The sequence below is a fragment of the Pseudorca crassidens genome, chromosome 7, assembly GCF_039906515.1.
Source record: "Pseudorca crassidens isolate mPseCra1 chromosome 7, mPseCra1.hap1, whole genome shotgun sequence".
In the NCBI taxonomy this organism is placed as follows: domain Eukaryota; kingdom Metazoa; phylum Chordata; class Mammalia; order Artiodactyla; family Delphinidae; genus Pseudorca; species Pseudorca crassidens.
In genome coordinates, this window is record NC_090302.1 from 79,406,608 (window position 1) to 79,431,911 (window position 25,304).

A 25,304-nucleotide genomic window follows, 5' to 3' on the forward strand; every position below is an offset into this window, starting at 1 on the left:
AATGGATGCAGAAAAGGTTTTTGACAAAATTCAACATCCATTTATGATTAAAAAAAAAACTCTCAACAAAGTAGGTACAGAAAGAACACACCTCAATATGATAAAGGCCATATATGATAAGCCCACAGCTAACATCATAATCATTGGTGAAAAGCTGAAAGCATTCCCTCTAAGATCAGGCATAAGACAAGGATGCTCACCTCACCACTTTTATTCAACATAGTATTGGAAATCCTAGCCCCAGCAATCAGACAAGAAAAAGAAATAAAAGAAATCCAGATTGGAAAGGAAGAAGTAAAACTATCACTGTTTGCAGATGACATGATACTATACATAGAAAATCCTAGAGACTCCACCAAAAAACTACTAGAGGTCACTAATGAATTCAGTAAAGTTGCAGGATACAAAATTAATATACAGAAATCTGTTGCATTTCTATACACTGAAAACAAGATATCATAAAGAGAAATTAAGGAAACAATCCCATTTAACACCATGTCAAAAAAAAAAACCAAAAAAAAAAAAAAAAACCTGGGAATAAATTTAAGAAGGTAAAAGACCTGTATTTGGAAAACTAGAAGACACTGATGAAAGAGATTAAAGATGACAAAACAGATGGAAAGATATACTGTGTTCATGGATTGGAAGAATTAATGTTAAAATGACCATACCACCCAAGGCAATCTACAGATCCAATGTAACCCCTATCAAAATACCCATGACAGTTTTCACAGAACTAGAACAAATAATTTTAAAATTTGTATGGAAACACAATAGACCCTGAATAGTCAAAACAATCTTGAGAAAGAATAAAGGAGGTGGAAGAATCATGCTCCCTGACTATGCTACAAAGCTACACTAATCAAAACAGTATGGTACTGGCACAAAACCAGACACATATATCATTGGAACAGATTAGAGAGCTCAGAAATAAACCCAATCACTCATCATCAATTAATCTAAGACAAAGGAGTGCAAGAATATACAATGGAGAAGACAAAGTCTCTTCAATCAGTGGTGCTGGGAAAACTGGACAGCTACATGTAAAAGAATGAAATTAGAATAATTTCTCACACAATATACAAAAATAAGCTCAAAATGGATTAAGGAACAGAAACCATAAAACTCCTATATGAAAACATAGGCAGCATACTCTTTGACATAAATCACAGCAATATTTTTTTGGATGTATCTCCTAAGGCAAAAGAAACAAAAGCAAAATTAAACAAATGGGATTTTCTGCACAGCAAAGGAAACCATCAACAAAACAAAAAGACAACCTACTGAATGGGAGAAAATATTTTCAAATGATATGACTTATAAGGGGTTAATATCCAATATATATAAACAGCTCATTACAACTCAATATCAACAAGCTGATTAAAAACTAGGTAGAAGACCTGAATAGACATTTTCCAAAGAAGACATACAGATGGCCAATGGGCACAGGAAAAGATGCTCAACATTGCTAGTCATCATAGAAATGCAAATCAAAACCACAATGAGCTATCACCTCAAACCTGTCAGAATGGCTATCATCAAAAAGACCACAAACAGGGACTTCCCTGGTAGCACAGTGGTTAAGAATCCACCTGCCAATGCAGGGGACATGGGTTTGGCCCCTTGTCAGGGAAGATCCCACGTGCTGCAGAGCAACAAAGCCCGTGTGTTACAACTACTGAGCCTGTGCTCTAGAGCCCGCGAGCCAGAACTACTGAGCCCACGTACTGCAACTACTGAACCCTGCACACTCGAGGGCCCATATACTGCCACTACTAAGCCTGTGTGCTGCAACTACTGAAGCTCTCATGCCTAGAGCCCATGCTTCGCAACAAGAAGCCACCACAATGAGAAGTCCGCGCACCACAACAAAAAGTAGCTCCCACTCTCCACAACTAGAGGAAGCTTGCATGTAGCAATGAAGACCCAATGCAGCCAAAAATATATATACATATAAATAAATAAAAAGAAACTTAAAAAAAAAAAGACCACAAATGACAAATATTGGTGAGGATGTGGAGAAAACAGAACCCTGGTACACTTTTGGTAGGAAAAAAATTGGTGCAGCCACTTTGGAAAACAGTATGGAGGGTCCTCAGAAAATTAAAACTAGAACTACCATATAATCAAGCAATTCCACTCCTGGGCAAATATTGGAAGAAAACAAAAGCACTAATTTGAAAAGATACATGCACCCCAGTGTTCATAGCAGCATTATTTACCATAGCCAAGACATGGAAGAAACCTAAGTGTCCATCGACAGATGAATGGATAAAGAAGATGTGGTATACATATACAATGGAATATTACTCAGCCATAAAAAGAATGAAATAATGCCACTTGCAGCAACATGGATGGACCTGGAGGATATTATGCTTAGTGAAATAAGTGAGACAGAGAAAGACAAATACTAAATATTATCACATATGTAGAACCTAAAAAAAATAAAACAAACTAGTGAATATAACAAAAAATTATATAAATATATATACATATATATACACATACACACACAATGGAATATTATTCAACCACAGAAAAAAAGGAAATTCTGCCACTTGCAACAATGTGGATGAAACTGAAGGGCATTCTCCTAAGTAATGTAAGCCAGAGAGAAAGACAAATAATGTACGGTATCACTTCTGTGTGGAACCTAAAAGAAAATAAAAGTTAATTTCATAGAAACGGGGAATAGAATGGTGATTGCCAGTGGTTGGGGGGAGAGAGAAATGGGGAGATGTAGGTCAAGAAGTACAAACTTTGGTGACTGCAGTTAATAATACAAAATCATATACTTGAAAGTTGCTTGAGTAGATCTTCAGTGTTCTCACAACACACACAAAAAAGTTAACTATGTGAGGTGATGGATGTATTAATTATCTTGATCTTGGTAATTATTCCACAAAGTATTGCACATATGTGTGTGTAAAATCATTACATTGTACTCTTTAAATATATTATATTTTGTCAATTATTCCTCAATAAAGTTAGAAAAAATACTTCTATTATTCAGCTGATATTTATTATATACCTCCTTTGGGCCAGATCCTGACTATGGCTTCAAGAAATGAGGACTAGTGGAAGAAACAAAATCACAAATGAGTGAAAGAACCGATAAACAAAATAGCTAATAAATATAATGTATTATGTTAAAATAAGTAAGTAAAATGAGCTCTGGCTAAGAAAAGGTGAGGGAACTGCCTGAGGAGGAAAAAACCCTGAGCTATAGCAAGTAGTTGCATAGCTCACGTGGGAAGACCTTCTTCCTTAAAAATACCTTCTAGATATTATATGTATCATCTCTAGTACATGATATTTTAAATGTCCTCATACAGATAGACTAGGAATACTGCTGCTGGAAGCTGGCCAACCATTGAGTGGAAGCCAAACAGAACTTTAATCAACACTTTGTGCCAGTCAAGGAAAAGAACCTTGGGACTCCCCTGTGGTTCAGTGGTAAAGAATCTGCCTTCCAACGCAGGGGACGCAGGTTCGATCCCTGGTCGGGGAATTACGTTCCGACATGCCACGGGGCAGCTAAGCCCACGTGCCTCAACTAGAGAGCCTGCATGCTGCAAAGTACAGAGCCCACGTGCTCTGGAGCCCGCACACCACAACTACAGAGCCCATGTGCCCTGGAGCCTGTGTGCCACAACTAGAGAGAGAAAAAACCCACACACCACAACTAGAGAGAAGCCTAAGCGCCACAACTAGAGAGAAACCCAAGCACCATGACAAAGAGACCGCAAGCTGCAACTAAGACCCAAGGTAACCAAAAAATAAAAATTAATTAATTAATTAATTTTTTTTTTAAAAAAGGAAAAGAATCTTAACAACCCTGGGCTGGATCCAAAACTTGTGATGAGTGTGTGGATTCAAATATGACCCAGTGAAGGACTTTCTGCTTTTCAGAAGCAACCTTTAAACAGAGTTAGGAGGACTTGCTGAACATTTTTCAGTAAATGGTACTACCATTTTTGTAGGCCTTCTAAAACCAGGAAAAACAAACTTAACTTGGAAATAATGTAGGCATATTAATATCCAAAATTTCAATGCACCTCAGGAATTTAACTACAATATTTTAGTGTAAATTGAGGAAAGGCGTGAAGCTATAATCAGCAAGCCTCTCAGTATAGAGCAGTAAATGTAGCCAAAAACGTTCAAAGAAAACAAAGCGAAACTAAATTGAATAAAAAGGAATTTAAAACACTGCCAAAATGCAAATTAAGCTTTTACCATCAATTTTACTGTCAGGATTTTAGCTGTTCTGTTAATATGCCCTCAGTTGTAGATACATGAACCTCAGGGTATAAATGACCTTCTGAGCAAAGAAAAAGAACCCACTGAACCCAAAGCAATGCATGCCTGGCACCCTCTGCAATTCCTCACAGCATCTGGAAGTACTTGTGTGTGAATAATCCTTCCCTGGGCCATTGACCAAGCAACAAATCGCGAAATGTAGATGTTAAGGGATATTTAATGAGGCTCTATGATGATATATCTTTACTTTAAGTTTCAACACTGTGTGACTTTGGCAAATCACTTAACGTTTTTTTAAGCCTATAAAATGTGTATTAACAAAATAATACTTAATCTTAAGAGTTGTGAAAATTAAATGAAATAATGCATGTTAAAAACATCTTAACATATAGTACAATATTATTTGTGATAGTACAAAATAATCACTGTTATTGCTGTTATGGTTATTTACATATTATGCTTACAAAACAATTTCTAGTCTTCTTATATGTCACAGCAACTTCGTGTTGAAATATCCAGGGAAATACAATCATTCAGACCTTGCTTTGCCCAAATCCGAACCTCAAAAAATATAATTCTCTCCTCACATGCAGTTAGTTTCCAATAGTATATGATATTCGAAGCCTACCTAATATTTCTTATTCCTGTTCTTAAGAGTATTAACCTCATTAACGTTCACAAAATGCAAGTGAAAACATAGATTTACAGCCTGTAGAAATATATTTTTTATATAGTGTAAATGTATTACATGTATATATTAAAATGTGTTCTTCAGGAATAATTTTTTACTCTGATGAATTAAGGAGAAAAAAAAAAAAAAACAGAAGGAAAAAAGATGTGTCAAAACCACAGATACCAGACCATCTCTGAGGGGCAATTTAACTATCTGCTCAGACCCATATTGACACTGCCTTCCCTCCAGGACAGTAGGACAGCTTGTTCTGGAAGGATGAGGACACTTGGCTACAGATTCTGTCTCGGGTGATGGCTATAGTGGTAGCGGGTAGACTATGTTGATAGCAGGGCAAGTAATAGAGAAAGCTGTTTTACTCATAAAGATGAGGACACCCTGTCTGGTTCTTCCCTGCAGCTTTCTATATAATGTGGAATGTGGCAGAATGTCTGTGATTCCAGACCACTAAAATGAGTGAGGGAATGAGGGATCCTGCAGATAGCCTCAAACTGTTGAATCAAAGTTTACAGAAGGCCTTATAAGAACCTGATGTCAAAGAAGGCGTAAGCATCTCAGTTACAATAAGAAGAGGTAATATTCCAAAGCAAACCAAATAATGAAATTTGTCTCAGTAGTGTTTTTGAGGAACGATCAAAACACAATATGTGTTTGGGAAATAATTAAAATTCCTGAACCAAGGTTCTATGTACTTCATTCTTCACTGTGTTTTTCCATCTAGATTCTCAACCCAGAGAGATGGGGAAGACCAAAAAGACAGAGAAAGTGCAACTGTTTAATTGCAGGATCCTGTGCTCACTGGAAGTTTGAAAGCCTGAGTCATTATTGGAAGTATAATCTGCATGTTCTTTACAGCAGCAGTTCCACCTTGGCCAGCTTTCTTTCTAAGTCTGCCTTGGCAAATGAATTTAACCCAAAGAAATGCATTTGCTTACTATTCTCTTGGAGAAATGCATTGTTGGTGTGCTTTGGCATTCTGGAATGGTAACTCTCATTATTTTCTCTGTTGTTATCCACCAACTTTGACATCTTCCTGTCAGTAGCATTATACAAGTAATTCATCAAAGCTTCAGTTCCAACATAAACTCCTCAAACACACCTCGCTTGTGAAGTATCCTCGCTGGCTTTCTTCTGTTATATCCCTTCGAGTTAACTTCCAGCTAACAGACCAAGATTTTTTTTTCTTTTCTGAAACCATTAATCTTCACTGAAAAGCTGTTCAAGTGTCTTCCAACAGTTTCAGCGGCAGAGCCTCCTGCTGGCACTAGGAGCTCTCATAAATATTATTGGGATTGTGCATGTACATCAAGGAGAGATTTTTCACCCCAGAGAACATGAAAGGAGCACCAACAGTCTCATTCTTATTGAGTTTGAGTTGTGCAACTGAGCACAGGAGAGAATGTGGACAGGAAATTAGCAATTGAAAGGGCAAACGGGTGTTCCACATAGACTCTTCTTCTACGGAACAGTGACAACATCACACTTTGTGTATCATTCTTCCTTACCATTACATCTTATCTCCTCCAGTAAATGATAAACTCCCTGCAAGAAGCATCTTTGTATTATTCATGAAGTATTTGGCAGATGGGCATTCAGAAGATGTTTGTTGAATAAACGAATGGATGAGTGGATAAACAGGTGGGTAGAAGGGTGAAAAGCTTGTGAAATAAAGCTTATATTATTCACATGTCAAAAAAAGGAAGAACATACTCCCCAATATCAAGATGAGCAAAATATTCCAAGTCTTTTTGGAAAGAACTGTCACATTATTTGTGTGTATGTTTATGCTTCAAAGCCACCCACATGATTTTTGCAGCTGACTGTTTCAAAAACTAAAAGCACCACTGCATTTTGAAAAAATCTTGATGTTAGTTGTCTGGCCATGTGTTGTAGCCTTAGGAGCATTTTCTAAAGACATATTGCCTGTAGAAATTAGTGAGGGAAGATTATGACAGAAAAAAAGAAACATTCTTAACAAATTAGGTCAAAAAGAACCTATAATATACTCCTTTAAAAATTATACTTGAATTAATGTTCAGAACATTTGTTTAAGTGCTAGAGGAGGGATAAAGCTCTTGTGATGAAGAGATTATGAGTTTAGAGCTATGGAATTAGGTTTACCACATTTAAGTGTTCTAGTGAGAATAAAATTCTAACAAAGAGAGTGCCGGAATGTTTCCTCTGTTTTATTATTTCAATTTTACTCCCAACAAGCTGCCCAACTTGCTGGTCTGTGATGTTTCTCTACAAACTTACGTAGTGATAAGCAACTCTGAGTGCAGCTTAAAACCCTATGCAAAATCTAGCTTCTGTCCCAGATACTGGAACTATGTGGCAGAGAATTTAAAATAATTTTGATTAATAGGTTAAAAGTTCTAATTTAAAAGGCAGAAGACATCTAAGATCAGAGGGGTAATTTCTTCAGAGAGAAGCTAGAAATAAATAAGACAGTAACAGAGATAAAGAATGCCTTCAACTGCTCATCAATAGACTTGACACTTGAAAGAACAAATAGACTTGAAGAAAAGTCAATAGCAATTACTCAAACTGAAATCCAACAGGAAAAAAGGAATGAAAAAAAATCTTAATAGAACATCCAAGAGCTGTTGAACAAAATGCCAGAGGACAAGAAAGAAAAAAGGGCCAGAAGAACATACCTGAAGAAATAAAGGATGAGAGTTTTCCAAATTAATGATAGTTATGAAGCAGTAAATCCAAGAAGTCCAGAGAACAGCAAGCATGACACATTTAAAAAATATATAGACCTATCATATTCAAAGTGTTAAGAACAAAGACAATGAGAAATTCTTCAAAAGAAGCGTAATATACAGAGGAATGAAGACAAGAATTGCAACAAACTTCTATCAGAAACATCCAAGCTAGAAGACAACACCGTTTAAATGTTGAAAGAAAAACTGTCAACCCAGAATTATTTTTTTTAATATTGAATTCATTTATTGATTCAGCAAATATTCTTCATGGTAATAAGCCTCCCTCTTTTGATATGGATTCACTTTATTTTTTTTAATTGAATAAAAGAGTCTTTAAATTCTATAGTGCTTTACAATTTTCAAAAGTTTCACACACATGATTTCATATAATCCCATAATAACCATTTTTTATCTCCTTCCCCTATATTGCCCCTCCCCCTTCCCACTCCTCACTGGTAACCACTAGTTTGTTCTCTCTGTCTTTTGAGTTTGCTTCTTTTTGTTATATTCACTAGTTTGTTGTATTTTTTAGATTCCACATATAAGTGATATACAGTATATGTCTGTCTGACTTATTTCACTTAGCATAATGCCCTCCAAGTCCATCCATGTTACTGCAAATGGCAAAACTTCATTCTTTTTTATGGCTGAGTAGTACTCCATTGAGAATATACATTCCACATTTTCTTTATCCATTCATATATTGATGAACACTTAGGTTGTTTCCATACATTGACAATTGTAAATAGCTCTGCTATGAACATTGGAGTGAACATATCATTTCAAATTAGTGTTTTTGTTTTTTCAGATATATACCCAGGAGTGCAACTGCTCTCAACCCAGAATTCTTTATCCAGCAAAAATATCTTTTAAAAATGAAGGACAAACAGGGACTTCCCTGGTAGCACAGTGGTTAAGAATCCACCTGCCAATGCAGGGGACACAGGTTTGAGCCCTGGTCCTGGAAGATCCCACACACCGCGGAGTAACTAAGCCTGTGTGCCACAACTACTGAGCCTGCACTCTGGAGCCCGCAAGCCACAACTACTGAGGCCCACATGCTCTGGGCTCATGTGCCACAACTACTGAGCCCGTGTGCTGCAACTACTGAAGCCCACATGCCTTAAGCCCATGCTCTACAACAAGAGAAGCAATGAGAAGCCAGCGCACCGCAGCAAAGAGTAGCCCCCGCTCACCACAACTAGAGAAAGCCCACGTGCCGCAACAAAGACCCAATGCAGCCAAAAATTAAATTAAATTTTTTAAAAAATGAAGGAAAACTAAATACCTTCAGACAAAAACTAAGGAAATTTATTACCAATATACCTACTCTACAAAAAATGTTAAATTTCTTCAGGCAGAAATAATATATCAGACTGAAAATTGGATGTAGCAGAAAGAAACAAGAATAAATTAAATGGAATAAATGAAGATAAAATTAACATTTTCTTATTTTCAATTATTCTAAAACAAAAGTAATAGTAATGCATTCTATATTTATAGCATATGAAAAAGTATGACAGTAGCACAAAGGATGGGAAGGAGAAATTAAGAATATACAGTTGGGGGGCGGAAGCTGCGACCGTCGCGGTGGCCACGTCCCGCCTCAGCGCCCAGAGGACATGCGGGAGAGAGAATGAGCCAGAGGGATACGCTGGTGCATCTGTTTGCCGGAGGATGTGGCAGTACGGTGGGAGCTATTCTGACATGTCCACTGGAAGTTGTAAAAACACGGCTGCAGTCATCTTCTGTGACACTTTATATCTCTGAAGTTCAGCTGAACATCATGGCTGGAGACAGTGTCAATCGAGTAGTGTCTCCTGGACCTCTCCATTGTCTAAAGGTGATCTTGGAAAAAGAAGGGCCTCGTCCCCTGTTTAGAGGATTAGGCCCCAATTTAGTGGGGGCAGCCCCTTCCAGAGCAATATAATTTGCTGCTTATTCAAACTGCAAGGAAAAGTTGAATGGTTTATTTGATCCTGATTCTACCCAGGTACACATGATTTCAGCCGCAATGGCAGTAATTGTTGACTGACTCATTGAAGTTTTAAAGCTGGAAGGTAAAGCCTTAAAGATCAGGGTGGTGAAATACTCTTTACCAATGAAGAGAGATCTTGGGCAAGTTAGAGCACAAGAAACTGAATACAAAATAATCCAAAATATTTCATAAAAATGGATGTGCAATATTACTGATCATAGTGCAAAAGGTGAAAGGTTTTACTGCAATCACAGCGACCAACCCCATTTAGCTTATAAAGACTCAGTTACAGCTTGATGCAAGGAACCGTGGGGAAAAGAGAATGGGCGCTTTTGAGTGTGTCCATAAAGTGTATCAGACAGATGGACTTAGAGGATTTTATAGGGGCATGTCTGCTTCATATGCTGGCATATCAGAGACTGTTATCCATTTTGTTATTTATGAAAGTATTAAGCAAAAACTACTGGAATATAAGATTGCTTCTACAATGAAAAATGAAGAAGAGTCTGTAAAAGAAGCATCAGATTTTGTGGGAATGATGCTAGCTGCTGCCACCTCAAAAACGTGTGCCACAACTATAGCATATCCACATGAAGTTGTAAGAACAAGACTGCGTGAGGAGGGAACAAAATATAGACCCTTTTTTCAGACACTGTCTTTGCTTGTTCAAGAAGAAGGCTATGGGTCTCTTTACCGTGGTCTGACAACTCATCTGGTGAGATAGATTCCAAACACAGCCATTATGATGGACACCTATGAATTAGTGGTCTACCTGCTCAATGGATAGCACCACCAGGCTACTGTACTATAAAGAGGGAAGACCAAAAGATACAGTGGACCATGGAGTACCGAAGCCAGCTTGGTGGACAGAAGGAAAATAGTGTGGGAACATGGAACTATACCTAAGTGGAAGTTTGGTTGTAGGAATTAAAGTAATCATAACCACATTACTTAGTCTTTTTAGTAATGTGAAAAAAACCTTGGCTGCCTCCAAGAAAAAGCCTTTAGAAGCGCTCGTTCTTCAAAATTGCCATTTTCTCTACCATGTCCATAGGACACAGTTGGCATTTTGTTGATTTATGGCAATCAGAGTATAGTGTTTATTCCATGAGCACTTTTCCAGTCTTCTAGACAGAGCCATCTGTAACTGTATAACTATCCAAAGATAGTACTGACAGTCATAAATTTCTAACTCTGGCATAATTCCTATAAAATTGAAAAATAACAATGATAATAGTATTTTCACATTTCCTTGAGAGGATCTGGCACTATATTTTAAAGTTAATCATTTGGCATTAGTAGTCACTGTTTTTGACGATAAATGAAGTAGTGTCTAAACATGTGTTTATTTTTAGCTTTAAAATATTTTGGTTTCCACTGCTCACAGGTGCTTTATGTTTAGCATAATGTGAACACTTAAATTGTTTGTTAATGTATCAACTCAAATGGTAATAGTTTGGGACACGACCAGTAAAATGTTGATTCTTGGCCATTTCAGTGACTTGAGCATGTCCTCTTATCTTTTCTAACCTAGTGATACATGAATGAATGCAGTGTCTTTTCAGTGACTTATTAATTATGAACTTGAATTATCCCCTGTGATACCTAAGTATCATTTTCTTAAAGTGGAAAAAATTTACTGCTTCTGAATCTTTCTCTATTTGGTTTCACATTAAGAATTTGAACCTTAGAATTATTTCCAGAAGCTCTGCATACATTGCATTTATTTAGTAGAGAAAATGGTAATTTTCAGCTTTGTCCTTACAAGGTGTTTTCTTTTTTTAAGGTGACGTTATAAATATCTGGGGCAGCATAAACATTATAGAAGAAGGGCCCTCTGCAATCTGATTGGGCAGGTAGTGATCCTAATTAACTTACAGTTTTATAAATGAACAAACTGCTTTGGATAAGGAATTTATTCCATCCGAATTTCTTGAATGGTAAATCATAGAAAGATTCAAGTTAATTCAGATTAAGCGTGTTAACAGGATATAGCTTTTACATTTTGCTGTTGAGTTCAACTGCACCTTTTAATACTTTAAATGTATGGCCCTTATGAAGATATTTGCTGTAATTCAATTAAAAGACTTTCATTTATGGATGTTGCTATACTGGTGTATGAAACTTATACAATTAAACTCCAGTGTGGTAGTCATTTCAGTATACATGAAAAAAAAAAAAAGAATATACAGTTGAGGGGCTTCCCTGGTGGCGCAGTGGTTGATAGTCCGCCTGCCGATGCAGGGGACATGGGTTCGTGTCCCGGTCTGGGAATATCCCACATGCCGCGGAGCAGCTGGGCCCGTGAGCCATGGCCGCTAAGCCTGCACGTGTGGAGCTCACACGGGGAGAAGCCACAACAGTGAGAGGCCCGCGCACCACAAAACAAACAAAAAAATAAAATAAAAAAAGAATATACAGTTGAAGGTCTGTACAGTACATATGAAGTAGTATAATATCATTTGAAAATTTATTACTTAAATATGCATATGATAAGCCCTAGATTAACAACTAAAACAAATTTTTAAAGAGGTATAAATAAGTTAATAGAGGAGATAAAATAGAAACACTGAAAATGCTCTAGGCAGAAAAGGGGGAGGGCAGCAAAGAACAGAGAGAAGAAATGGAAAATAGCTAGAAAAAAAAGTAAGTTTTAATCCAATCATACAAATAATCACATTAAATGTGAATTTAATTTTCAAATTGGATTTTGAAAAGCAAGATTCAAATATGTGCTATCAACAACAAATCTACTTCAAGTTCAAAGACATATATAGATAAAAAGGAAAAGGATGAAGAAAGATATACCATGCAAACATTATACAGATGAAAGCTGGAGTAAGTATATTAATATTAGATGAAGTTAGCTTCAGAAAGAAAAGTAATACTGGGGATAAAAAGGGACACTACATAATGATAAGAAAGTCAATCCTCCATTAAAGTATGCATCTAACAACAGAGCTTCAAATATATGAGCCAAAAACTGATGGAACTGAAAGAAATTAACAAATCCACAATTACAGTTGAAAACTTCAATACTCCCCTCAGTAACTGATAAAACAAGTAAACATAAAATCATTAAGTATTATAGAACTAAACAACACTATCAACTAACTAAACCTGAATAATGTATAGAACACCCCACCTAACAGCAAAATTTATTTTCAAGTGTACATGGAACAATCACCAAGATAGATTATACTCTGAGCCATGAAATGAACTTCAACACATTTAGAATAAAAATCATATTATAACATAAATTTGATCTAGATAAACTTTAATATAAAGCCTTATTATTACCAAATCACAGTGGAAATTTAGGCTCCCTACTCAGTCTTTGCTGACTGGGGTAGCAGAGCACCTGTGTTTTTCCATGATGTTTGGTTGGAATAGGTGGTTATTGTCAAAGTTTTCTGTCTTGCTAAATTGCTTTTTTCCCACCTAGAGAGAACAGGCTTTTCTGGGGGGGTTTAATCTGTGGTCATTGATCTTTCCTGGGTGCAGGCTTCTCCAACACCCAAACTGGAATGTATGAGAGGCAAAAAGGAATCTCATGGAACTCATCACTGTCTCGTTCCTTGAATCCAAGATCCCTAAATAGTGTGCCTTTTCCACTCCACCTTTCAGAGTCTTTTTCTTATTTTTTAAGATAATATTATAAAATATTATGTTATACCACATTATATCATATCATATTATGTTATGTTATATGAATGGAGATTAAAGAGACAAAAATGGAGGTAAATTTTCTATACTTCACTTGAACTACAAAAATGTTGACACCAGTAGACTGTGATAATTTATGTCTGCATAACTGCAATCACTAAAAGAATCTATACAAAAAGATGCACTCAAAAACACTATACCTGAATCAAAATGGAATCAAAGTCAAAAATTCTAAAATTTGTTCAAGTAACTCACAAAAAAGCAGGGAAAAGAAAATAGAGAAATGAAAACCAGAAAATAAATTATTAAATGACAATTTTAAGCACAAACATATCAAAAATTACATTAAATGTAAATAGTCTAAATATATAATTAAAAGACAAAGATTGACAGAATAGATAGAAACAAAAATGACTAAACTCCTGTGCTGTCTTAAAAAAACTCACTTTAATTATAACTCATTGAACATAAAATGATGGAAAAAGATATATCAAGCATTAATCAAAAGAAAGCAATAGTGCTTATATTAATATCAGAACAAAGTAGGCTTTAAACAAAGAAAATTACCAGGGACAAAGAGGAACATTACATAATGGTAAAAGGGTCAATCCAGCAAAGAGATACAGCAATTCTAAACATGTATGCACCAAAAAACAGAGCTGCAAAATAAGTGAAACAAGAACTGATAGAACTAAAAGGAGAAACAGACAAATCCACAATTACAAGTGGAGACTTTTAGCACTCTTCCCTCAACAATTGATAGAACTACTAAACACAAACAATAAGGACACTGAGGGATGTAACAGCCTTATCAACTAACAGGATCTAATTGAAATTTATAAAACACTCCACACATCTACAGCAGAATACATATTTTTTCAAGTAAACAAAGATACAGGACTTCACTGGTGATCCAGTGGTTAAGACTCCTCACTCCCAATGCAGGGGACCCGGTTTCAATCTCTGGTCAGGGAACTAGATACCACATGCCATAACAAAGAGCCCACATGCCTCAACAAAGGTACTGTGCCGCAACTAAGACCCAGTGCACCCAAATAAATATTTAAAAATAATAAAATAAAATAAAGTGTTAAGAAAAAACAAAGATACAGACATGCACTGAAGCATTTACTACATCCACTACACTTCCTTTAATTGATATTCTTTCAAACAGAAAAATTAATAAATACTTGTTAATTATAACCAGTAAAATAATACGATACAGTGATAAAGATAAATTTAATCATGTCAGACCCACTCCTCTACAATTCCTACCCACATAGTTATTGTGGGTATGAGAGATTTGCAATCCACAGATTTACTGGCTGCCTCTGATATTTACAAATTCTCTATCCCCGTTATTCATCTGTATAATGGGGATAAGAATTACTGCTACGTTACAGACAGTGTTTTTATCTCTCTCAGGGCCTGCACAGTCTGTCAATCTGCTTCTCTCTAAGTTTGTTCTTTTCTTCTCTCTGCAGATAGAAAAAATGAAATGGGGAGAAACTTTTCCACACATGTGGCAAAGTTTTAATGTTCTTACTACATAAATTTCAATTAAAAGTGAATAGCGCAAAGAAAAACTTGACAAAGAACATTAACATGCAATTCAAAATAAAAGGACATTTGACGGGCCAAAAAAGAAGTGAAAACCTCGATTTTATTCAAATAACTAAAATAAAAACACAAATGGACAAAAAATATTCACCTAGTGGCCAAAGAAATGAAAATTAAAACTATGATACATCATTTTTACTTATAAATTGGCAAAAATAAAATGAAGCCAGTATTACTGAGAATGCAGCATAATTTACCTTTGCTTATACTGCTGATAGTGCAAATTGATACAAACTTACTACAAGGAACTTGGCAACATCTATTTCATAATTTTTAAGTAGTAATTTCCCTTCTTAATACTTATGTATTATTTGCACTTGTTTAATGAGTTATTATGCTGCAGAAAACATCAGAGATTCACATAAAGACTTATATAGAAGATATTTCTCATGTTTTAGCTATAGTCTAGTGAAAAACTAGAAACCTAAATTTACAACAAGGAGAGTGATGTTGAAATGAATTGTGATGTGTGCATGTGAGATAACACCAGCCGTTAAAATCATGTTTCCTAAAATTATTTAATGATGAGAAAATGAATACAATATAATGTTAAGAAGAAAGCAGGATACACATCATATATACAGTATACATGTTAAAAAATTCATACATAAGAAAAGGCTGAAAAAAATCAAAATTGTAAAGAGTGAGTTATTTCTGGGAGGTGAAATTATGTGTGATTTGTCTTTTCTTCTTTATGTTTTTATCTCTTATAATTTTCTTGCTTTAAAAATACTAATCTGTTCATCTCAGTATTTTCCACTAGACTAGGCTCCTTGTAGAAGGTCTACATTGTCTTCACAGGGGTGCTCTGCCTAGAAACCAGCACAGTACTGATACAAAATAGGAATTTCCAAATGTCAAATCAACAAAGCAATGCTTTTGTAAGCAAAAAAATTGCAGTTGATTTTACTCTTAAATTAGCTGTAATTTATTCAAGAAATAATTATTTTTATGTAAGTGGCATTGAACTTAATCGAGCATTTCTCAGTTATTTCTGGAATTTCATGTAAGCCAAAAATCATAAAGAAGACACTATTAACATTACCTTATAATAAATTAAAGGAGGTTATGGCTTTAAAATATTCTTGTTTTATATATTATCTCTCATTCCAAAAAAGACTTTAGGTGGCCTAAATAAGAACATATAATAATAGTAGTTTATATTTACCAGGTGCTTACTAAATGTCAAGTTTTCTTCTAAGTGCTTTAACTCTAGTAAGTTATTTAATCTTCATAACAACACTACTATTATCCAAATTTCATAAATGAAGAAACTGGGGTTCCATGTTTAGGAAAATATACAAGATCGCACCCCTGAGAATTAGGTGAGTTAGGATTAAACTCAGACCCTCTGGCTCCAAAGCCTACACCTTTGGGGCTATAGAACTCCTTCTGTAAAGTAGAGATTTGAAACAGAATCAGCTATATGCTGATTTTCAAGTCCTGGTGTGTTCTTCATGTTTAATATCCAGCCATTAAATAGCATGGCTGAAGCATGAAGCACACTGCCCAGATGCTGTGGTGGACAGTGCTCCTATTTTTAGCCCAACTTTCTTTCAGTCCTTGACCTCTCTCCTTGTGGTAGCCTTTCCTTCCCAAAACAACACGTATATCTTCACGTCTGTCTGCCCTCTACTTCATCAGCACTTACAAACATGAAAGAACCTTTTCAACTTGTTCATTCTCAAGTATACAGTGACTGATGGGACATTGTTACCCCTTCCAAGGAATTTGGATTTTTAACAAGAAACAGATTCTTAAAAAGAAGACCAAATCTCTAATGGTGAGGGTTCCAAGGATTGGCAAGGCTGTGAATGAAATAGTTGGATATAGAGAGTTGCTGGTGCCACTAAATTTATATCCACAAAAGAGGCAATCTGGGCCTCTGAAAACAGTATGAGCTTTGGAGTCTACCATTTTCTTGCTGTGTGAACATAGGAAATGTAGTTAATTGGGCCTCTTTTTTAATTTTTAAAGGAGAACATGGTACCTACTCTCCAGGGATGTAAAAAGATTTAGTGACAATGTTTATAAATTAGCACCCACAGTCTCCGGTGTGGGGCTAATGCTCTATAAATTATTGGTATTGTGTTTAGCATTCATTTTGGTATAAGTATAAACATTAGGGACATTAACATTAACATTAATTGACATTAACAAAAAAGTACTGAATCTAGCATCAGAAAACCTGGCTTTTGAGCATTAGCTCAACCTTGACTCTGTTGAGAGAGGCAATCCCATGGGCTGTGAATACCCTTGCACATTCTTTCTGGGTGTGCCAAGAATGTAAGGCCCTGGGGACTCTTTATCTGGGCTATTTCTCCAAATTGTTTTTGCAGCAAGCAACTTTGAAGGATAAGGTAATGTCTCCACCCAAACAAAGAGCAGGTTTGCTTAGCACTCACTATAAAAACAGTAAATTCCTTTCCTATGACACAACCCCCTGCCTGTGCATCCATCTAGGTCCGTCTATGTCATCCCGTGGGGTCTGGAGGACATGGAGAAATGGAGCTGACATCATGCTCATGCTGTTTGCTGTGCTGCCTTTGTCTCTGACCTAGGAGTTTTATGTCTGCTACCAGCATCCAGAGAACATAACAGGCTAGCTCATCAGCTTACATGTAGGGTAAAACCTCAGAGCCTTCACAGGTCATGATAGACCCCTAATTTACCATAGACGAACAGTAACACCTGCCCTCTCTCCCTCCTAGAACTATTGGAATAGATAAATAAAATACATATTCATGCAGATTGTCAATTTTTAAATAAGATGAGAGACTTAACACAAATAACTGCAGACCGTAAGGTGAGCCTTGTGTCATAACATTGAGAGACTCTCAAATAAAGTAACATTTTACTGTTAGCTACAGGTCAGCTAGTATCTATATTTTTTAGACTTTACCTTAAAAGCACTCTATGTGGTTTTGGCATCGAGCGATACCAGATTCAGAGAATAACGGCATGTGAGTGATACAATCCTATACGTGCATGCCAATGAACCTTCTGGTAACTCAAACTGAAACAAAGACAAAAGTTTCCAAAACACCGACTTTCCTCTGCTGAGAATTACATCATCCTTTTTTACTGTAGTCTTGATGTAGTAGCTTACATATTCATTTTTCACTTACTTAAATGAACTTTATCCTGTGGGGAGCCCACACTGCTTTCCAAAAGTATTTGGTCTTTTTCTTCTGGACTAAAGATGGTGAAGATTCACATGGAAAGCTAGATTTACCCTGCTCCCTCTACCTTACATGCATCAAGACCAAAGAAAAAAACATCTGCTCTGAGATTTACTGCCAACTACAAAGAACTAATAGAAAATCAGGGTCTTTGAGTGGTGAGAATGCTAGTTACAGTTTGAATCTAGCAAGTGGTTACTGAATATGCAATGCCTATTCATACGCTGAAATCTTCAAATGGCCAGATGGGCCCTGCTCACATTCAGAGAACCACTGAGAGTCATCCAAAATCACCATAACTAGTACCCTTGACATTTACCAAACCACAAACCAAACCTTGCCCACATGAAAAGTGATTAAGTGAAGAGTCACTAACACAGCTTTAATATTTCATTAGAAGCCTCTAATTAAAGGGCAGCCTTTTGTTTCAACACTAAACCAAAGTGATAAGAAATCCATATGCATGTGACATGATGAATGTTTTATTAATAACAAATGGACCCACATTGAGATCCAAATGTCTGGTGAAATAATTGGAGGCCAAAAGGAAGTAACTTGCCTGAATCAGTTTACAAGTGTTTTTTGTTCTTGTTGTTTTGTTTTGACTGATGAAAGAAGGAAGTTTTGCGTGGCATCTGAAAAAAAAAAAATCTGAGCAATGGACAAGAGAATATAGTGCACACACCTCCCATGTGCCTCTGGACTCATAACCACAAAGGAGGAGGCTGCCTGTGAGGCTCTGGGGGCTATCAGAGCATAGACTGCAGCACTGATTCCAAGCGACAGAATGAAACCTCAGAACATACAAGCCTCCCTGGCAATCAGAAATTGTGTTTGATAGCTTTTGCTGCTCTTTACACTAACACTTTAACCATGTGTCTACTCTATTTGCTCTGGTTCAATGATCCTAGACAATAGAATTTAATGTGAAAAACAGGTAAACAGCTCAGTATTACCAACTGAACACTACAACAATTTCTTCAGGGTTTGAGAGGATTCTCTGCAGCCTGCATTTTCTCATAATAGCAGCCAATCAAGAGAGTAGAGAAAATGAAGGAAGAAAGGAGAGAGACACACAGAGAGAGACAGAGAGAGAGAGCAGTAGCTAAGAAATTAAATTCTTAGAAGTATTATTTTCCAGTTAGTCTTCAGAAAAAGAGCCTTATTTTTCATTTATTCTGTTTACTTTAATTTTTACAATATTGATAATTTCCTACATAATTTTCTTTTTATATAACTAACCTCTTTGTAGCTATAACAGTGCACTTGCTGCTTCTAGTGTGGAGCACTCCTCCTTAGATAAATGCAGTCACTTTCTTCTCTAGGTCTCTTCAGGACTCTGGGGCTGACCTGGGACCTCTCTGCTGCCCAGGAGACATTCAGATACTCAGGAGGTAAAGTGCTCAAAAGTGAGGAAGGCAAGGTCATGCCACGCAGCCTCCTAGGCCCTGGGAGAATGTGGACACTCTACGGCAACCTGCAGTCTCATCAGGAGGCTCAATCCTTCTAAAGCAGGAGCCAGGAACTCCTGGAGACTATTCTTCCATTCCATAGGAGGTACGTTTGGAATAAAGAGATAAAAGACTTTTAACAACAAACTGCAGAGAAGAAGGAGACAACTGGCTACCGTTAAGACAGGTACTGCTTTGTTCTCAATTGGAGCTATACATGCCTGTATAATGCATGTACAGTGCACTTATGTCCATTTATAAGACTTGTAGTATGGCGGCCTTAGTGAGTGATCAGTTTCTGGTCATGGACTTGATGTTTTGTTTGTTTGTTTCTGTGAGGTTTTTTTAGTTTGAAAAAAGTTTTTTTAATTTTAATTATTTTTAATTTTAATTAATTTTTTAATTTTAATTTTTATTTTATATTGGAGTACAGTTGATTTACAATGTTGTGTTAGTTTCGGGTGTTCAGCAAACTGATTCAGTTATACATGTACATATATCCATTCTTTTTGAGGTTCTTTTCCCATATAGGTTATTACAGAATATTGAGTAGAGTTCCCTGTGCTGTACAGTAGTGGACTTGATGCCTTGATTATATTTTGACCTTTATATCATTCATATATCACACACCAGTATAACCCCCAACTACACTGTAAACCACCACACCCAGGCCACATCAACCTGAACATCCAGTTAAGACTGTGAGATCTGGTAAGAAATTCTCAGGCTCAGCCTCCACCAGCCGAACTACTTCCTGCCCTATGTCACTCGTCCTTTCTTAGAGAGTTTGTAATTGTCCCCCCGTGTTCCTGAATTGTGCTCCTCCTGAGCACCTCCCTGAATCCTCCACTCAGGGAGCGTGATGCTTGATGCCAGATGTGGAATGTCTTTTCCACCAAAGTTGAGTAAATGTGACCAGTGTTCTCCCTACCTCGTTCCTGCCATGATTCCTTGTGTTCTGCTTGATCTACTTTAATACCATCCTCCAGTAAATCTTCTAAATAGGATGTTTGTATCATTTTTAATTAAGTGTTCCTCCTGCTTCCCATATTTTAGTATTCTAGTTCCCTTGAGTGGGAGGGATCAAAAAGTGTGCCCAGCGAGGGACTTCCCCGATGGTCCAGTGGTAAAGACTTCGCCTTCCAATGCTGTGGGTGTGGGTTCAGTCCCTGGTTGGGGAGCTAAGATGCCACATGCCTCATGCCAAAAACCCAAAACATAAAACAGAAGCAATATTGTGACAAATTCAATAAGATGTTAAAAATGGTCCACATCAAAAAAAAATCTTTAAAAAAAAAAAGTGTGCCCAGTGAAACTGTAGAACCTGGGTTCTGGGGCCCTGTCCCTTTCCAAGATGCTCACCTACATGGGGTATTTATCTTCCTGTCAGATTCATCTCTGTTGCATTGTCAGATTTCCTTAGATACTATACAAGTCGTCTTACCTGATACAATTGGGACCAGAAGTTCATGTGTTAATTAAAAAAAAAAACAATATGGAGAAATCTTAAGAATTAGTAATCTATATACTATGCTAAGCAAAACAGTGGTCTCCAAAAGATATCCACATCCTAATTCCCAGAACGCGTGAATATGCTATGTTATACTGGTAAAGAGAAATTAAGATTGCAGATGGAATTAAGGTTGTTAGTCAGATGATCTTAACATAGGAAGATTATCCCTGATTACCTTGGAGGGCCCAGTGCAATCACAAGGGTCCTCCTCACAATTGGAAGAGAAAGGCAAAAGAGGAACAACAGAAAGACGACAGCATGAGAAGGATTCAGCCTCTTGTGGCTGTCTTTGAAGATGGTGGAATGGAGCCACAAGCCAAGGAGCGTAGGAGTCCTCTAAATGATGGAAAAGGCAAAGAAATGGAGTCTCTCCAAGAGCCTCCAAAAGGAAAGGCCCCTGCTGACACTTTGATTTTAGTCCAGTAAGACCCTTGGACTTTTGAACTATAGACCTTGTAAGATAATAAATGTGTGCTGTTTTAAGCCACTGTGTTTTGGTAATTTGTCACAGCAGCAATAGGAAATGAATACATGTATACTAAACATTTCAGGTTAAAACATGTAACTGCTTATTCACCTGCCAACGTTTTTGTGTATATCACAGTTTGGAGTTACATAAATCCTTTTTCATTAAATCACACCCATATATTTGGCTATAATTTCCAATTCAATTTCTTAAAGTGAAACAAATATCTGCTAAAAGATTGTATCTAAATATAAAAGTAACTTTTAAATCAATAAGAAGAAGTAAAACAAACCAACAAAAAATAGACAAAGCAGTTAAGACATTTTAAAAGAGAAGTTAAAGGAATGGCCAATGAGCATGAAAAGATGTTCAATATCAGTAGTCACCAGGAAAGCGCAAATTAAAATCACAACAAGATATGACTATGTACCCATCAGAATGGCTAAAATTTAAAATACTGCCAGGTGTTAGCAAGGATTAGACTTTTAATTATGCAGTATTTGAAATAACACATTTTTGCTGTCTTTTTTTGGAAGTTTCATCAATAGTTCAACTGACTCTACAGTTTATTCAAGAAGCAAACTGATAGATTTTCAAAGAGTTTTTACATATTTCTAAGATTAAAATTATTCTTAAGATGTACATTCAAAGAAAAAAAATTTTTTTTCTTTCCCAAAAAAGTAGTTCAGAAGACAAAGAAGCAACACAGACAAAGTTTCAAGGAAAAAATATTGTGACCCAGATTTACTGTTCATGTGAAAGGAAAAAAAAAAAAAATGCTGATAAGCCATGTAAAAAGAAGGAGGAGAGAAATAGAGAAAAGAGAGAAGGAAGAAGTAAGGGAGGAAGGGAAGGAGGAAGTTATATTATTTGAATATGTTCAATAAAACAGTACATACATCAAAAACTATCCTTGAAAAAAGGCACTAGAACATAAAAAATTAAGTAGCAATAATGTCGGTCTAAAATACTATATTATGTTTTAATATCTTAGGATGTAACTAATGCTGTGAGAGGAAGAAAGTAAAAGCATACTAAGTTTCTCAGCTTTTACCCTCTGCTATAAATGAAATACTTTAGATTTCCAAAATAATAAGGACTTTCAACAATTAAATGTTATATATTCATTAAAAATAATGGTATTTCTGCAGCCATAAAAGGAATGAAATCTGCAGCCATAAAAGGAATGTTGTTACAACATGGATTATGCTAAGTGAAAGAAGTCAGACAAAGACAAATACCATATGATTTCACTTAGATGTGGAATCTAAAAAACAAAACAAATGAACAAACATAACAAAACAGAACATACTCATAGATACAGAGAACAAACAGGCGGTTACCAGAGGGGAGGGGGGTTGGGGGATGAGTGAAATATGGGAGGGAGATTAAGAGGTACAAACTTCCACTTAAAAAATAAATGAATCACAGGGATGAAATGTACAGGGTGGGGAACATTGTCAATGATATTGTAATCTTTTTTTTTTTTTGGCCGTATCAGGTGGCTTGCAGGGTCATATTTCCCCGACCAGGGATTGAACCTGGGCCCTCGGCAGTGAAAGCGTGAAGTCATAACCACTGGATCGCCAGGGAATTCCTGATATTGTAGTATCCTTGTATGGTGACATATGTTAACTAGACATTTTGTAGTATATAGAAATCATTTTGTAGTATATAGAAATATCGAACCATTATGCTGTGCAACTGGATCATTTTGTAGTATATAGAAAAATCAAATCATTATGTTGTGCAACTGGAACTAACATAGTGATGTAGGTCAATTATATTTCAATTAAAAAAATATGTAGACCCTGGGAGGAAATACTTCAAAATGCTAATGATGGTTACCTCTGGTGAGTGGGGATTATGGATGACTTAATTTTTACTTTATGCTTTTATGTATTTCTAGTTGTCTGCCATGAACATGTATTGCTTGTAAAATTAGAAAGAAAATAATAAATGTCACTAAAAATTTTTAATACATATTTCTGATAAAAGATAGCACAATAAATCCATTTCCCCTCAGATCACATTGACTAGATTTGGTTTCCATGCCCATCCTTAGAACTAACATTTGCAAACACCAATCATGAGGCATCCTGTGTTGGGAGTGAGGCTGACCTTCCTGGAGAACAAGAGGGTGTTACTAGCTAAACATCATAGTTCTGTTTCCAGGAAAGAAGGGATGGAAGGATTGGCTGTTGAGAAATCAGTGAATAGAATCAATGTCCTCCAGCCAAAGATCACCAGGAACACACCTATAGGTGAACTAGTTGGGTTTAGTGCTCATTGCAGTGAGGGAGGACGCACACCATGGGGAACTGTGGGGCAGCTCAGCAAGAAACTGTGTGGAAGGATTAATTCTAGAAGCTGGGCATGGGTTAGGTGATCTGGGGGAGGGTTGAAGGAAGCAGGACTTCGCTGTAGATCAGATGCCATCAGGAAAGAAGGGCAATTCTAGCCTACATTCTTAATAAATCTTATCTACAAGGTATGTAGTGAGGCCAGAGCTGTGACAGTCACTCATATTAGCCAAGAGAGAGGGATGTTTGGTATCTGTGGTTTGTTTTTGCCTGCACCTAGACAAAATTATCAAGTTTTCTTATTTGTGTTTTCTCTCACTTCAGCACAGTCACAGAACGCCCTTGTCTGATGTCGCTGTTCCGTGAGATTGTTTATGTCCACTTGGCCTAGTTGTAAGTGTCCTGCCAGTTCCCGAAGGTCAGGAGCTGCTTTTCTCCTTTTAGGGAGTTCTATCCAGACGGTGGGGATGAGGTGAGACCTAATCCTAATGCTGTTATTTGTACCTAATATTCTTGATGCTTCGTATACCTATTAAGAGCTACATATTCGACAAGATTTCACTAACCACTATTTTTAAAGAAAAATGTGTCTGTATCGAAACTAATGAAACAGTTCATTTTCTCTGTGCAGGAAATGATGACCCCCCCTCCCTATTCCTCAATTCCCCTAGGAAATCTCAACAGCGGTTCTGTTTGCAATAAATATGTAGGGCTTTGTTTGTTTACTTGGTCTTCCCTAATACTCACAAATATTGATTTATATCAGTGGATTTATTTAAATGGCAAACAAAAAATAACTTCCCCAGATGAGCATTTCTAAGCCAAGTTTCTGGCCATAGGGAATACGTTTCCCTTTCAGTTATATATAATTCTCTCCAAACAAGGTACTATCAGGGGAAGTCTAAGAAACAGCATATGTTTCTTAGACTCAGCCTATTGTGGCTTTATGTCACATTTCAGCTTCAACCAGGGCTGAGTCACACAGCACAGAAACCAACAGAAACAAAAGGTTCCATTCCCACTGCAAAGAGTAGCTTCCAGGTCTCAGCAGACAACGGAAAGGAAAGAATACTTTTCAGAAACAGAAAATGAGGCTTTCTCTATGCCTAATTTACCTTCAGAGTCCTACCATTCTGAGCTTTCTCACCACTTTAACCCTCTCAGCTCAAGGAAACCAAAGTAAGAAAAGTAAACTGGCAGTCATTAAGTCTGTTAGACAAATAAATCCCCCCAAATTACCTGTTTGGTAACTATCTTCTACAATCTCCTGAGTTGGACACAGAAGACAGCCATGGACATGAGTCAGGCTAGCGTGCCTCTGAGGAACTGGAGAGCCCAGGAATTGAGACAGATCTGGGTCTCAGCTGTGCCAGCTCACCTGAGACACAGTGACAGCCAGTGGACAAAGCTTGCCTATCTGAGGACATGTCTTATAGTATGATCGCTCGATGGGGTGGAGAATT

At 36.7% G+C, this 25,304-nt stretch overlaps 1 long non-coding RNA gene and 1 pseudogene across 1 annotated transcript in view; one reads left to right on the forward strand and one right to left on the reverse strand.

Moving 5' to 3' along the window:
* LOC137227926 (uncharacterized) overlaps positions 1 to 25,304 on the reverse strand; it is an 89,125-nt gene that overhangs the window by 12,409 nt on the left and 51,412 nt on the right. The gene's annotated exons all lie outside the window — the stretch shown is intronic.
* LOC137227922 (solute carrier family 25 member 36-like) lies at positions 9,263 to 11,800 on the forward strand (annotated as a pseudogene).